This window comes from Podarcis bocagei, assembly GCF_964188305.1.
Source record: "Podarcis bocagei genome assembly, chromosome: 5".
NCBI lineage: Eukaryota > Metazoa > Chordata > Lepidosauria > Squamata > Lacertidae > Podarcis > Podarcis bocagei.
In genome coordinates, this window is record NC_138129.1 from 80,538,342 (window position 1) to 80,553,353 (window position 15,012).

Here is a 15,012-nt window from a genome sequence, read left to right on the forward strand (position 1 = left end):
TAGTCATAAACATGGGTGCAGCCAGGGTTTATGTTAGTGGGGCAGGACACCCACCTAACGCCATCCTCCGTCTGGCTCTGTCTAGCAGATCTGGAATGAAATGTCTTGGCAACTGTTGTTTTAAATTACTTTCTTTGGACCCCAAGTGCTCAGAAAAATCTGTCAAAATCTTTCTACAATTTCTACTTTTAATTAAGTATTTTTATTTATTTACTTGATAGGGAGGAGTAGCCCTCCTCTGCCCCCTGGCTATGCCCATGGTCATAAATAACTCTGCCAATTCCCACCCCCTTGTATTCCTGTCCCCCATCCTTCCCTTCCTTCTTCTCTTTTCTTTATACCTGGTCCTGCCTCCCCCTTTTATTTTATTTTATTTAATAATGACAGAAACACACAAAGAAAAATAACATGCTATACAAAGCAGCAGATGCAGATATATCACAGAATAAAAGGTTAGACAATGTGCATAATGCATTACTGTACCAATGCAGATCTCTCTCTCTCTCTCTCTCTCTGACACTCTCTTTTTCAGGTGTTCATCAGAGTTTACCAAGGATCAATGTTGCCTGCAGATGTTCTGAGTGGCAAAACAAACCTTGTAATACAAACCTGCTATGAATATGAAATCATGACTCCCCCGTCTGAATCAGAAGTTTCAAATACTGGTCTCTCTTGTTAACAAGACTAATAAAGACATACCAGAATGCCACAGATTTATCTGTTTTGCCTCTGGTCTGTTTTGCCTCTTTCTTCTTTAAAACCCATCTTTCTATGAAGCCTTTGACTGACTCTTGTAATCATCACCCCATGCCCTGCTCTGCAACGAAAAGGAAACCTAATGTTTGTGCAACATTTTCCCACATTCAGACCTCATTCCCCTTACTTCTCCAATTCCACTTTCTTATTAAAGAATTGATTGCAAAGGTTTCTGCCTCATCTTTCTGCAACAAGTGCACCCAATTTGGGTGTCTGAAGAAATAATTTTGGTGGGTGGGATGGAAGGGTTATGGCATGTTTACTCTTTCTATGACTCAGCTGCACACAACATAACATGGTGCTGATGAGAAGCAATGAGAAACGTTATTGGGCTGTGCCTATTTGTGATTTACTCTATTATGTGGGATTACACCTTTCAGGACCAACTCCTAGCAAATTGCCTTATTTGCCCATTTAACCATAACAGAGTAAACCACAAGAAAGACATACAGCTTCAATTTGTGCATTGAACAATATTGGAGGTCCCTAAATCTAATTAAAGCATTTTAAAAAGCAGAGACATCACCTTGCCAACAAAGGTGCATATAGTTAAAGCTATGGTTTTCCCAGTAGTGATGTATGGAAGTGTGAGCTGGACCATAAAGAAGGCTGATCACCGAAGAATTGATGCTTTTGAATTATGGTGCTGGAGGAGACTCTTGAGAGTCCCATGGACTGCAAGAAGATCAAACCTATCCATTCTTAAGGAAATCAGCCCTGAGTGCTCACTGGAAGGACAGATCCTGAAGCTGAGGCTCCAATACTTTGGCCACCTCATGAGAAGAGAAGACTCCCTGGAAAATACCCTGATGTTGGGAAAGATGGAGGGCACAAGGAGAAGGGGACGACAGAGGACGAGATGGTTGGACAGTGTTCTCGAAGCTACCAGCATGAGTTTGACCAAACTGCGGGAGGCAGTGGAAGACAGGAGTGCCTGGCGTGCTCTGGTCCATGGGGTCACAAAGAGTCGGACACGACTAAACAACAACAAACCTAATTAAAAAACCCTCAAGGATAAGTTTCATACCTTTTACACAGAATCTGCTTTGTATGTAGTGAATGCCAGACATTTCTGCTAATGCTTGCTTATTGGTAACATAAAGGAAAGCATGATATGATGTGGATCATTCTTTAAACAAGATCTGGAGTCGCTGAGGGTCTTGGTCTCAATGGTCAATCATGTCTTTTATAAATTTCCCCATTGGATAGGCCATCACTTTTCCCCATGGGCACAAACACAAGCTAGACAATCAATCTCCATTCATTGTTGAACAGGGCCATGTCTTCACCCTGTACAAAGTGCTAAAGCGCCGTTCAATTATGCATGTTGTAGCTGGAAGTGAAAGTGCTGTAACAGTGGGAAAGTAGCAGGAAACCACTGGGTGTGTTCCAATAGTTCAGTAAGGTTCTCCTTGCATATGTCGCACAATCATGGCTATATTTATTTGGTATTTTTGGCCACAACTCATTCCAAGCAACAGATCCATCTCCAAAGGTTTCAAATACTGGATAGCTCAGTTGCCTAGAGCATGGTGCTGATAACGCCAAGGTCGCAGGTTTGATCCGCTCATGGGGCAACTGCATATTCCTGCATTTCAGGGAGTTGGACAAGTTGATCCTCAGGATCCCTTCCAACTCCACAATTCTATGATTCTGTGAAATTTGCAAAATTCTTGAAGAGAATTGGCACAGCCTTGAAAACACTTCAGTGTGGTATATCTGAGACAGATGTAGTTTCAGCAAACTGTAATAATAATATTAATAAAATTTATTTATATCCCGCCCTCCCCAGCCAAAACTGGGCTCAGGGCGGCTAACAACAATAAAATCATACAACATACCAAAATCATTCATTATAAAATTAACTCAAATCAAACTGATGGCAACCACTGGGCCAGAGCTCCGCGAAGATTGCTGAGGGAGGGAGTCAGGCTGTGCCCTGGCCAAAGGCCTGGTGGAACAGATCTGTCTTGCAGGCCCTGCGGAAAGATGTCAAGTCCCGCAGGGCCCTAGTCTCTTGTGACAGAGCGTTCCACCAGATCGGAGCCACAGCCAAAAAAGCCCTGGCTCTAGTTGAGGCCAGCCTAACTTCTCTGTGGCCTGGGACCTTCAATATGTTTTTGTTTGAAGACCATAAGTTCCTCTGTGGGACATACCAGGAGAGGCGGTCCCGTAGGTACGAGGGTTCTAGGTCTGTATAGGGCTTTAAAGGTTGGTCTTCTTCCCGGAAACTAGACTGAAGCAAACCCAAATAGGGAATGTAGAGGACTACAGGGAGAACTCTTCTGTGGATTGGTTGGCACTTTCCCCCCTGTTTTGTGGTTTGTCTGGGTGCTTCAACTTCAACATCATCTGCCAGTTTCTTGCTCTTCTATATTACTGTGCTAAAAATCCCTCCCTTGTTTCCTTGAGTTGTTCCATTATCCGCAACAATTCATACATGTGAAAAATTGAGCTGCTTACATCCCTACGGAAAGTTATGACTTCAGGCATGATAATACAGGTCCAAGAGCATTTCACTATACACAGTTTTCTAAAATATTCTCATTGGTTAGCATACGCTGATATTTTTTGAAAGGACTTGTATATTGTTCTCTTCTCTGGCCAGTAATATGAGGGGTACAGGGCGTTGAGGCCTGCCAACTCCTATTTAATTCTCACAGTAGCCCTGTGAGATATAGAACCTGCATGAGACCCTGAAGTCTGCCCTATTTTGGAATCTCCCCGCATAGACTAAAACCCTCGCAGTTGTTGCTTGCATCGTTCTGAACCATTGCCCAGCGGAGAAAGGTAAAATTGGCAACATGACTTAAAAGGCTATCCATTAGGATCATCAAGTGGAATTCAGGCAGGATTAATAAGGTATGATCCATTACAGTAATATGACAAGGGAAGATGGAATATATTGTGTAATGCTCTGTACATGAATTATACACTGTTCATTAGGGGACCGGTCTAAAGCTATGAAGTCAATGGAAAGACTCATTGACCTCTTTGGGAGTCTGGACAAGTTCTGTAACATCACTAGATTCATAGCTACTGGGGGAAGTGTGTCTAGAGTTATACAATGGAAGCAGTGTTTTTACAATGTATGATCATTGCTTTTAAATCACTGGGATATAATTAGGTAGTCTGGCTAAATGCATTCAATACTGTATTGATTTTAAATTTCCTGCAAGACATTTTTACTATGCTACATACAATTATATAGCTAGATATCGTCATTCTCTCAGGTTAACTGTGTTGAGTACCTGAGGTTCCCCTGTTTTCCATTAGTTAAATCTCTGAGTAGGTTTGGTTTAGTTATGGATCTATCATATTTGCATCTCAACCTTCCATCCAAGATTGTGTATATTGCAGAAACCGTATACATCCAGATGTTGTTGGACTACAACTTCCATCACCTCTGACTGTTAGCCATGCTGACTGCAGCTGATGGGCATTGGAGTCCAGCAGCATCTGAAGGGCTGTAATATCCTCACCTCTGGTATATGGTTGTCTCACTTTATCTGATGATGACAACCCTGTGAGATCGCTGAAGGCACATTGTCTCCCAGTTTAGCACTCCATACACTAAACTGAACTAGTTTTCTTGATGTAAAGTCTTAGAAAAGACTTGTGTATAGATATTGTTTCTGTTGGGAGTCAAGCAGCAACACTTACAATAAGTTACACAAACCAGTCAGGGTGATAGGCAGAAAGACAGCCTATTCTTTCCTCACAAATTCCTTCATAAGTAACTTCATGTAGACTGGTTTTTTTCTTCCTCCTTTACTTCCTATCTGCGTCTTCTTCAAGTCAGTATGCATATTAACTTCTCGATGCCATGTTGGCCACATGTCAGCTTGTACTCGAAATTGCTATGTTTGCCATGAAAAATAAACCTTAAGTTTCTTTATCCCTTCGGCCAGCATTTGTACCAGATTATATATTTATGCACATCATCATGTATATTTATTTATACCCTGCCTTTTTCCCTGACGCGAATCAATATATGCCAAACTCTTGACAGTTTCTGTATGAGGTATGATGGGAACATCAATTGGTTCATCTGCAAGTGATGGCTGTTCTAAGTATAATGTCATTTAGCTACCTTCTTGCATGGGCCCATGTGGGGCTTTGGGAGGGGGCAAGACATTGCAGAATCAAGTCCCACCTCTTCCTTCATTTTGCAATGACATTCCACAGAACACTTTACAGCTAAATCGCAAGCATGTTTTACTCATAAGTAAATAGCACCAAGTACAACAGGACAAGTGTCCTTACAGATAAATCTGTTTGTGATATGTCAACCAGGTTTTTGGTTGGTTGGTTGGTTTTTGATTCCTAGAACTTTACTTCATTTATTTACTGAATGCTCCACTAGAATGTTCAATGGCAGCTGTCTCATTCTCTGGCACAGATAAGGAGGGAGGAACAGATATTCCCAAATCCCATTAAGGAACTGAGTCTACTTTTCCCTCCAAAGTATTTAGCTAGTCCATGGAATCAAGACTGCACATCTTGCAGCACCATGATCTGCCTTGTGTCTATTAAGCTAATCTCAGCTCTTATGATTTTCTTGCCTGCAGCAGCCTTGATGCATTCATTATATTTGGGGGCTGTGTAGAGTCCATGCTAAAAATAAATTAGTGCATCCAAATCCTACACCAACACCCCCACAAGAATCCTGCTTTTAAAAAATTATGCAGTCAAGCAAACTTGGTGCATGTATTTGCTTATCTTACATAAATCTTTTTCTGCCCTTTTTGCTCCTGTGCAGAAAACTCTGAAAATCTAATAACAAGATAAACCGTTTTTAACAGTTCTGTCTTTCTAGCAGAAAACTGCCTACTGTGACAGGGAACAGATTTCTAGGTCCTCCAGCTGAAGATGTCCAACATCATCTTATAGCTGGAGATACCAGGGACTGTACTGGGGGCCTTTTGCACACAAAATGTGCTCTACCACTAAGCTATGGTCTCTCCCCTAGTTAACTAGACTTCTTGCCCCGGTCACTGTAAATGTTAAGGAAGGGTTGTGTTTTCATGGAAAATGTCCCAGGTTAAAGAAGAAGAGGAGGAGGAGGAGGAGGAGGAGGAGTTTGGATTTGATATCCCGCTTTATCACCACCTGAAGGAGTCTCAAAACGGCTAACATTCTCCTTTCCCTTCCTCCTCCACAACAAACACTCTGTGAGGTGAGTGGGGCTGAGAGACTTCAAAGAAGTGTGACTATCCCAAGGTCACCCAGCAGCTGCATGTGGAGGAGTGGAGACGCGAACCCGGTTCACCAGATTATGATTCCACTGCTCTTAACCACTACACCACACTGAATCTCCAGGACAAACTGGAGCAGACCCCTATCTGAGAGCAGCTGCCGGAGAGTGTAGGCAATAGTGAGTTAAATAGATGAATGTTCTGACTCAGATGAATACAGACTCCTGTGTTATGTCCTTATGGGCTACTCAGTCACTGCCCCCTGTCCTGGCCTTTGTAGGTAGATGTATTTCAACTCCCGACTCAGTTTTTGCCAAAGTCATTTAATATACCCCACAACATTCCTCAGATGAAAATAAGGACATTTTCAACTCCTCCCCCATAACTGACCCTCCTTGACTCCTGTTATGTATTCGGTGGCCTCTGTTTGCCTGAGCTTGAGTCTGGACCAAGGATTCTGAGCCCCTGTGTTAAGATTTGGTACATGATATCCAATCACAGAACATTTCAGGATTTGGCCCTCTGCCATGGACCCTGAACCTCTGAGTCATGATTCGCAGCTTGGAAGTTTAGACAGCCAATCAGCTTGGGAGTGGGAGTGGCCCAGGCCTTCGGAAATTTATATAAGCAGTTGCTTAGCCCCTGTTGTTCAGTTCTGTTAATTCAATAAAGGTTCTTGCTGTTATCACTGCGTCTTGCCTCGTGGGAACCCACCTACACTTTAAAAAAAACCCAACAACCCCATTTTTGTGTGTATCCCCCAAGCACGGTAAATGCCACTGCCACTGCTCTAAGGGGACACAGCACACACGTCCTCCACTGTCCTGAGAAAACCCATTAATCCCAATTTCATTTCATTTTATTCTTTGGTAGATTTACAAAAAAGAAAAACAGATAACAATAAATAAATTTTAGAAGGAAGCAAAATTAGATGCGGATGCACAAAGCTTATTATTATTATTATTATTATTATTATTATTATTATTATCATCATCATCATCATCATCATCATCATCAAGTTTTCCACTCTGCTCCCCATTTCTTCCCATCCAAGGTGGCACTGCCCTCTGCCTGCCCCTCAGAGCTGGCACATCACATCCCATAGGCCTGGGCTGCAGCTCCTCCTCTTCTTCTCCCACTCTGCAACAGCTGCTACTAGCTGCCCAAGGGAGGGGCACTCATGGAAAGGCCATGGTGATGGAGTTGATGGAGTCAATGGAATCAGTTCACTGTCTTATACATCTCCAAGCAACTTCCTGAATGTGTGTGCGAAGGTTCTTTGCTGGCAGGAGGCAATGTTCAAGTCATGCCAGTGGCACTGAGACAGGCTTTGCTCCTGACACTTGGCTCTTTCTCTCCCCTGGATCTGGCTCAATGCCTCTAGGTCTCTCCTCAGGATCAAATCCTCCGCTTCCAGATTCTCATCCCAGTCTTCTTCCCCCTCTGACCGATCCTAGCAAGACATCTCCATGGAAGTCACAACACTTTCCTTCTTTTGAGATTTCACCGGGTATTGCTCCCTCTCATGCTTATCTCTTCAATCTTAGAGGCTGGAAACTTACACCAATGTTGGGATTCTGAAGATGCTGAACGCCATACCAGACTTGTACTCCCCTCTCTGTGCAGCAGGGCTGAAGAACTGTGGAATAGACACAGCCTTGCTTCTATCCAAAAAAAGCACACAGTTGAACACTGCCCTTTTGTGCTTGTTCACAATCCCATTCTTTAGGGAGGAAATGTGCTTTAAAGCCTCAAATAATTATGTTCCTCTAATTGCCCCGTTTCAGCATTATGCATTTTCTCATGACACCCTGTTATTAAATTAAGAGCGCACTTGACAGTATTCAGACAATGCCTCTAATTTGCACAGAAAGTCTTCTGCAAGGTAGTCCTTTTTTTAAAAAACAACAACGGATGAAGAAGTCTTTCATACAAATGAACTTTTAGCAGCCTCTGGACAATAAGCAGGGGCAAGGCTCATATTTTACTGTTCTCAGCCAATCAGTCAAGAGACATGGAAAACAACCTGATGCAAATTAACAGTTCCAGAAATAAAGGGAATAGGTTTGGAGGCATACTTTCCTTTTGGAGAAAATTCAGTTACAAAGCATGCTGCCGCCGTGTTTAGGATGCACGCCTGCAGTTTCATACGTTGGGACTAGTCTTTCTGGATCAGAACGAAGGTCCATTCTGTTTCCAAACAGATGCCCCTCAGGCATGCAGCAATGTGTTAAAACAGGGGTTGCCAAACTTTGCAGGCCCAGGGCACATTTGCAAACTGGTGAAAATTTTGTGGATACTACACCCATCAACACCACAACTAAGTGCACATCTCAACTTACTCTATTGGCCACAATAGAATATCTCTGTCAGCATAGGAGCCAACTCCTACCGGCTGAGGTCCCTTCGCACCCCCCTATCAAATATTTGAAAGATCTGGGCTTCCTCAGAATTGATGGGCATTGCTATTCAAGTGGTGTGTGTGCACTGTGTCTTGTGATTGATTACGTGGGATGGGGCTTACTTGCCCCTCCCCCCAATATTTTTTTCAAGCTGGCCTCCCTGTCCTTCAGGCATAATTGCAGCAGGGGTAGGGGGACCCTGTGGGTGTCACATGATATTTCCTTGGGCACAGCTGCATCCCTGGGCAGTGTTAAGGCAACACGACACTAGGTATGCTGGTATGCTGTTGTACTGCTATGTACTAAGCCTGGATCCTAGAACAATAGGCAGGTAGGATCCTAGAAGGCAGCAACCTGACTGGTCTGCAGGAGCTGCCCAATCTGGCTCCAGGAGGAAGTGAATCAGCAACCTGATTGGCCTGCAGGAGCAGCCCAATCAGGCTCCAGGAGGGGAGTTGAATCAGCCAATCACGTGGGACCCATTGTGTAAATAATGTATATATATATCCAGAGGTTTTGGGGGGAAACACACTCACTCACTGTTTACCATGAGCTGAAATAAAGAGCATGAAATCAACACACAACTCCGAGTATATTTCATGTACCAAACATTGATTCTGCTTTTTTATTATTCTACAAAAGTTAATGAGAATAAGCTGTGTTTGGAAACAGTGTTTGAAAAATTATCAAAGAGGAGAGAAAATGTTGGTAACATCCTGGGAGGGTTTGTCTGAATTTCAAGGTGTCGGGAATTTCCATCATTTAAGTAGCCTCACCTCACAGAGCATTTCAGAATGTTAAAATGTGGACAAAGATGAGGAAGCATAAGAGAAAATGGAAGATAAGCTAGGAAGGACAAACTAGAAGAGAGGTGACGCCAGGGACAGGCCAGAGAGGCTGGAAAACCACCTAGGAAAGCCTCAGAACAGGATGGCTCTGAGCCAGGAGATGGTGGTGAGACATGGAAGATAAGTCAGAGGAGGGTTGGGGGAAGAATGGCTGGATGCTGAATAAGCAACAGGCTTGAGTGAGAGAGAGGAAGAAGAGGCAGAAAGCACTGCAGATGCAGGCCAGGCAGCTGAGGAGGAGGTGAGGGCTGAGGCTGCAACAGATTCACAGGAGCCTGGCAGTCCTACTGCATTCAGCTCTCCTCCCCCCTTGTCTACAGGGTTTCAGAGTCTTTTGCATGTAGCAGAACAATGAGCCCAGAGGTCTCAGGGCTCCCCTCCCCGATGGAGTTTAAGACTGCAGGGGAAACAGAGGGACAGGGAGGAGACTAAGGGGAAAGTGGGTGGCCCAGATCGTCAGTTCTGGCAACTGCCTTACCGGGGTTAGTCTCATCGTAGATTTCTCTATTAGTATTCTGTTTCCTTGAATAAAGAATCAACTTTACTGTTTGTCTCTGAGTCTCCATGCTGACCTGCAGCTGAACCAGCCTTGTCAGGCAGGCAGACTAGATGAGAGCTTTAAAATATATTTTTCCACTGCCTGACCTTTTACTTTTGGCCGTGTTCTTCACCTGAACCCATGGAGTCCTCATCTTCATCACAGCAATTCAAGTGGGATCAAATGATCCAACTAGATGATAGGAAGATATTTGCTATATCCATCCATCCTGTGGCATAGCGTGGGGGGTGCAGGGGGTGCCGGCCGCACCGGGTGCAACATCTGGGGGCGCGCGCTCGCACTCGCAGCTCTCTGCCCCTACCTGGGTTAGGGGGCGCAAATTACTTGCCTTGCCCCGGGTGCTGACAACCCACGCTATGCCACTGCATCCATCAGCTGGATTTTTTTTTAAATGTCAAATGTGTTGATTAGAATGATTTCTGGTGCTATTTGGTGGCAGCAGAAAGTTGTGATGGCACTCTGTATTTCCTTAGGTGGTAATTCTGGACGCTCTTAGGGATCACATTGGAGGTTTTTATTCATTCATTCATTCAAGCACCCTTACAGTACTCACAACTGAAACTTTGATTCCAGGGAAGTATTTGTGGAATGTCTGCTACTGCAGAACCTGATTTCCCACCAGGCAGCTGAGACTGTAACACAGACTGACTTTGAGTAGGTGCTAATGGAGCACAACATGTTCTCTCTTATGGTAAGGGAAGCTGAAGGATTTCGTTTGATCTACATTTTGATGTGGGCCAAACTGATTTGCTCCCTTGAAAAGAATGGTGTGGAATTTATTACAGAAATCTGTCAGATACCACATTATGTGATGTGGTTCACAATGAAAAAATGCACAGGCATACATTAATATATGCACTGACTTGAATTAAAATATAAAAAATGCATAGAAATTTTATATATATATATATATATATATATATATATATATATATATATATATATATATATATATGCAGGTTTTGGTGTCTTCTAATTGTAGAGGATTACATGATACATTTAATCACCGTCAGTTATATTTCTAATTGTAGAGGATTACATGATACATTTAATCACCGTCACCAAAACCTGCATTCCTGTACCCGTGAAAATCTACGAAAGCATATATATATATATATATATATATACAGATACAGATATAGATATAGATATAGATATAGATATAGATATAGATATAGATATAGATTAGATAGATATAGATATAGATATAGATATAGATATAGATATAGATATAGATATAGATATAGATATAGATAGTTGGTGTTTAGTGTAGGAAAAGGATAGGACTGATCAATGAAAGGAGATGTAAGAAACAGTATGGTGCCCTACATGTGGTGCCCTAGCTATAAACATGTATGTGTGAACTGGCAACGGAAATGCCACAAAGGAGCTTGCCATTTCTCTGGCTAGGAGGTTCATTTCCCCGAGAACTTCTGATCTGTAATTCTATGGCGGTGTGGTAATGAATGCATTCCATAGATCGAACCTTCCGTCCCTGTCTAAGTGCCAATGATAATCTATAGACTAATAATTAGGCAAATGATCCCCAGTCAGTTGAAGTTCTATCAACTTGAGGAGATAATAAAAGTGCCCGAGAGGGAACAGTACCCATGTGACTAAATTAGTGCTGATGATCACGAGCACTTTGCCTGTGATGAGCTGCTTTGTATCCCCACTCCCAACCAAAACTAGAGCGTTCCTATATGCAGTTTGTGGCGAGGAAGTCATGTGGCAATTCACCATGGAATCAGACCTTGATCTTGTCACCACACCGGTCAAAAATGGCAGAGTGGGGGAGAGCAGGGTGTTCCAAATAATAATGAAGTATAAGGATGGAAACCCCCCAAAATAAGTTGCTGACCACTTTATATAATTAAGAAATATTCTATATATAACTGACGGTGATTAAATGTATCATGTAATCCTCTACAATTAGAATTATGAAGGATAGACAGTCACCGCATGAAAGGTTTTAGAGTTTAGTTTATTAATTACAGCAAATTTGTGACAGACTAATAGAGACTTATGGATATATACGCGTTGTGAAGGATCACAGTAGATACTTGAGGCATTTTTGGACTTCCTACATTGAATGCTTGCCATATTCTATACATTGAGTGGCATCCGTCTAAGCCATATTCAGAGTAGACCCACTGAAATCAATAGTCTTTAATTAATTACTTACCACTATTTTTGGTGGATCCTGCCCTTGAGTATCTAAGCAAGGTCCATCAGACTCAGTCAGAATGGCCAATGGTCAGGAATGGTGGGGTCTGAAGTTCAACAACATCTGAAGGACATTTTGCTCCGTCACAGATTACTGATTCCATGTGTCTAATGTTCATATGCAAGCACACACGTGCACACACACTGTATATATTTGTTGTTTGGAAATCCTTCAGCTGCTCTTACCATAAGAGAGGACGGAATGAGCAACTGACTCTTCCCTCCTGACCAACATAGTGCATTTGCCTCTGTGGAATACACCATTTAGGAAGGAAAAACATTTCTAATACTCTTCTGCCTACTCCCAAATAAAACAAAATACAGTGGTTAAGAGACACAACATTGATTTTTAACTGGGATGGCAAAATAGATTGAGCCAGTCTCCTAGACTTCCATGAAGGAATGTGTTGCCCTTCATGTTAGCGAAGTCACTCAAATAATGCTGCTCAGAGACAAAAGTTCTAATAACACTTTTGTCTTTCTGTTTAGCAAGGAGACATGAGACCAAACATACAGAGAAAAAACTCCCTCAGAACTACACAGCCAATTAAAGCATGTGCCACCTCAGTGAAGACTGTGCTAATTTGCTTGGTTGCTAAGCAACACGTCTGCTTGCCCACATCTTGGCTAGTTGACCGTAACACTAACAGAATTAACTCTTACATTACAAACTGAATGAACCTTGCTGTTGCATCTACAGCATTTCATTCTGTTTCTAGGGCCTCTATTTGGGGTCCAGTGTATCGAATTCAGCCATTAAGTTCACATTTTCTTTTTGAGATGGAACACACACCTACATGACTAAACCTAAACACAATGGGGTAGCGTGGTCCTCCAGATGTTGTTGAACTCCAACAGTCCGTGTGTGTTGCGAAGAATGTTCCAAAATCACGATTCCATTCCTAATTCAACTACCGGGCATGCCAGAGAACATTTTTGAACTACGTGTGTAGGGTAAATGCTTGAGCAGACCTCAACTATAATGGTGCCTTTAGGGAGTTTTCTTAGCTTAAAATATTCAGAATCAGTTGCCACTCTGAGCCATTTTAATGACTGAACATGTAGATAGTTAGAGCGAAATGTGACAAGCTCCTTGCTTAAGTGTTATAAACGGCCCCCCATGAACAACAATAAAAAATGGGGGTGGTGTTGTACAATACAAAAGGCAAAGTGAGTAAAAAAATAGATTCAGCTCATCATTTAGAGGAAATTGCCCATACTCAACTCTGGGCGAGTGCCAGAGCCTTGGTCCTCGTACACAAACGACATTGAGAGAATAGCCGGAGAAGCAATTAGTGACAGGGTTCCTTTGCAAATACAATGGGTTCTTAATGGAGGTTACAACCTTAATGATGTTTGACTTTAATTATTCAAGAGCATCAACAGTTGTGTGAGCAAAAAGAAAAAGGAAAAAAAAGTACACCCCACCACCTTTCGGTTTTTTTTTCGACGACGCTTTCTGATCTTCCTGCTGGCTGGATGCAACAGTGCTCTTACAGTTCATGAGATAGCTTTTGTTTGGATGAGATCAATGATCAGAGCAATCAAAGCTGGGGTTATAGCCAATTTCCGAGATGTTGGATTCGGGCATCAAATTCTGAAGCCGAAGCATTGTTTCGCCAACACAAACCATTTGGAAAGCTGATCTTTTCACTGTTCTGCTTCATTTTACAAAAGAATTCTTTTTTCCCTACTGCCATCCTCCAATGGGGTCGTAGAAACAATGAAATATTAGTGACTTCTGGTTGCCAGGCCCCCAAATGAGGCAACCAAAGACTGAGCACAATAGAGATTTGGGGTTGGGAGATCTATCCCTTGTTCTATATTATCCTGCGTGAGGGCTGTGGATTTCCTGAAACAAAAGCATATGCCTCTACATCCTGATGCATGCAAGGTGATGACTATGGACTTTATAAGGGCTGCCTCTGAAGACGGTTTGGAAACCTCAGCTGGTGCAGAATTCAGCATCCAGGTTGCTCACCGGAGCAAGACGGTTTGAGCATAGTACACCGATCCTGGATCGAATGCACTGGCTACCAATTAATTTCCGGGCCCAATTCAAAGTGCTGGTTTTGACCTATAAAGCCTTAAACAGCTCAGGATTGCAATACCTCAAGGACTGCCTCTTTCCATATGAACCTCCCCAGACCCTGAGATCATCTTCTGAGGCCCTCCTTCGTGTGCCTCCTCCTTGAGAGGTGCAGAGGGTGGCAACCAGAGAACGGGCCTTTTCTGTAGTGGCTCCTCATCTGTGGAATGCTCTCCCCAGGGAAGTTCGCCTGGCATTTTCATTATACACCTTTAGACACCAGGCAAAAACATTCCTTTTTAACCAGGCCTTTGGTTGATCTGATTTATTTACATCCTATGCCCTTTTAAAATGTGTTTTTTGAGGGGGGCTATTGGGTTGCTGTTTTTATTTTTATTATGTATTTTGTGGTTTTATATCTTGATTTTATTCTGTGAACTGCCCTGAGACCTCCAGGTATAGGGTGGTATATAAATTAATCAATAATAATAATAATAATAATAATAATAATAATAATAATAATAATAATAAATGGGTCACTTCTCTAGGTTTCACTGTTGCTGCTATCAGTTTCCCACCCATCTACCGGTCTAAATTTGATTGTGGCTGTGTTAGTAGCAGTATCCACAGAGCAAGAATGTCCGGGAAGCTTTCAAGTTGGCCACTTGTATTTCCGTATTTCTCCATGTATAAGACGACCCCCTATTTTATTTTTGAGCTTTTGGGGGGCAATTGTTCTCTCAAAATTGTCAAGCTTTTTTGGGTTGAATGAGCAAACTGCAACGCCCCCTCCCAACCTGGACATTTGCTAAAAAATGGGGAAAACAACAACCGGCAGTCAGCCAGCAATGGTTGGTAGAACCACAGCAGCCACAGGAAGGTAAGCTCCTCCTCCTCCTCCTCTTCTCCTCCTCCTCCTCCTCCTCCTCCTCCTCCTCCTCCTTCTTCACCCCTGTGCATTCAGCATGTGTGTATAAGACGACCCCCAATTTTT

General features: G+C 42.7%; 1 long non-coding RNA gene across 1 annotated transcript in view; it reads right to left on the minus strand.

Annotated features, from left to right (window-relative positions):
- The window catches only part of LOC308587436, a 150,596-nt gene that overhangs the window by 18,454 nt on the left and 117,130 nt on the right, over positions 1-15,012 (minus strand). The window contains exon 4 of the long non-coding RNA XR_014008379.1: positions 7,517-7,618. This is a non-coding gene — a long non-coding RNA (uncharacterized lncRNA). The remainder of the gene's footprint in view (positions 1-7,516; positions 7,619-15,012) is intronic.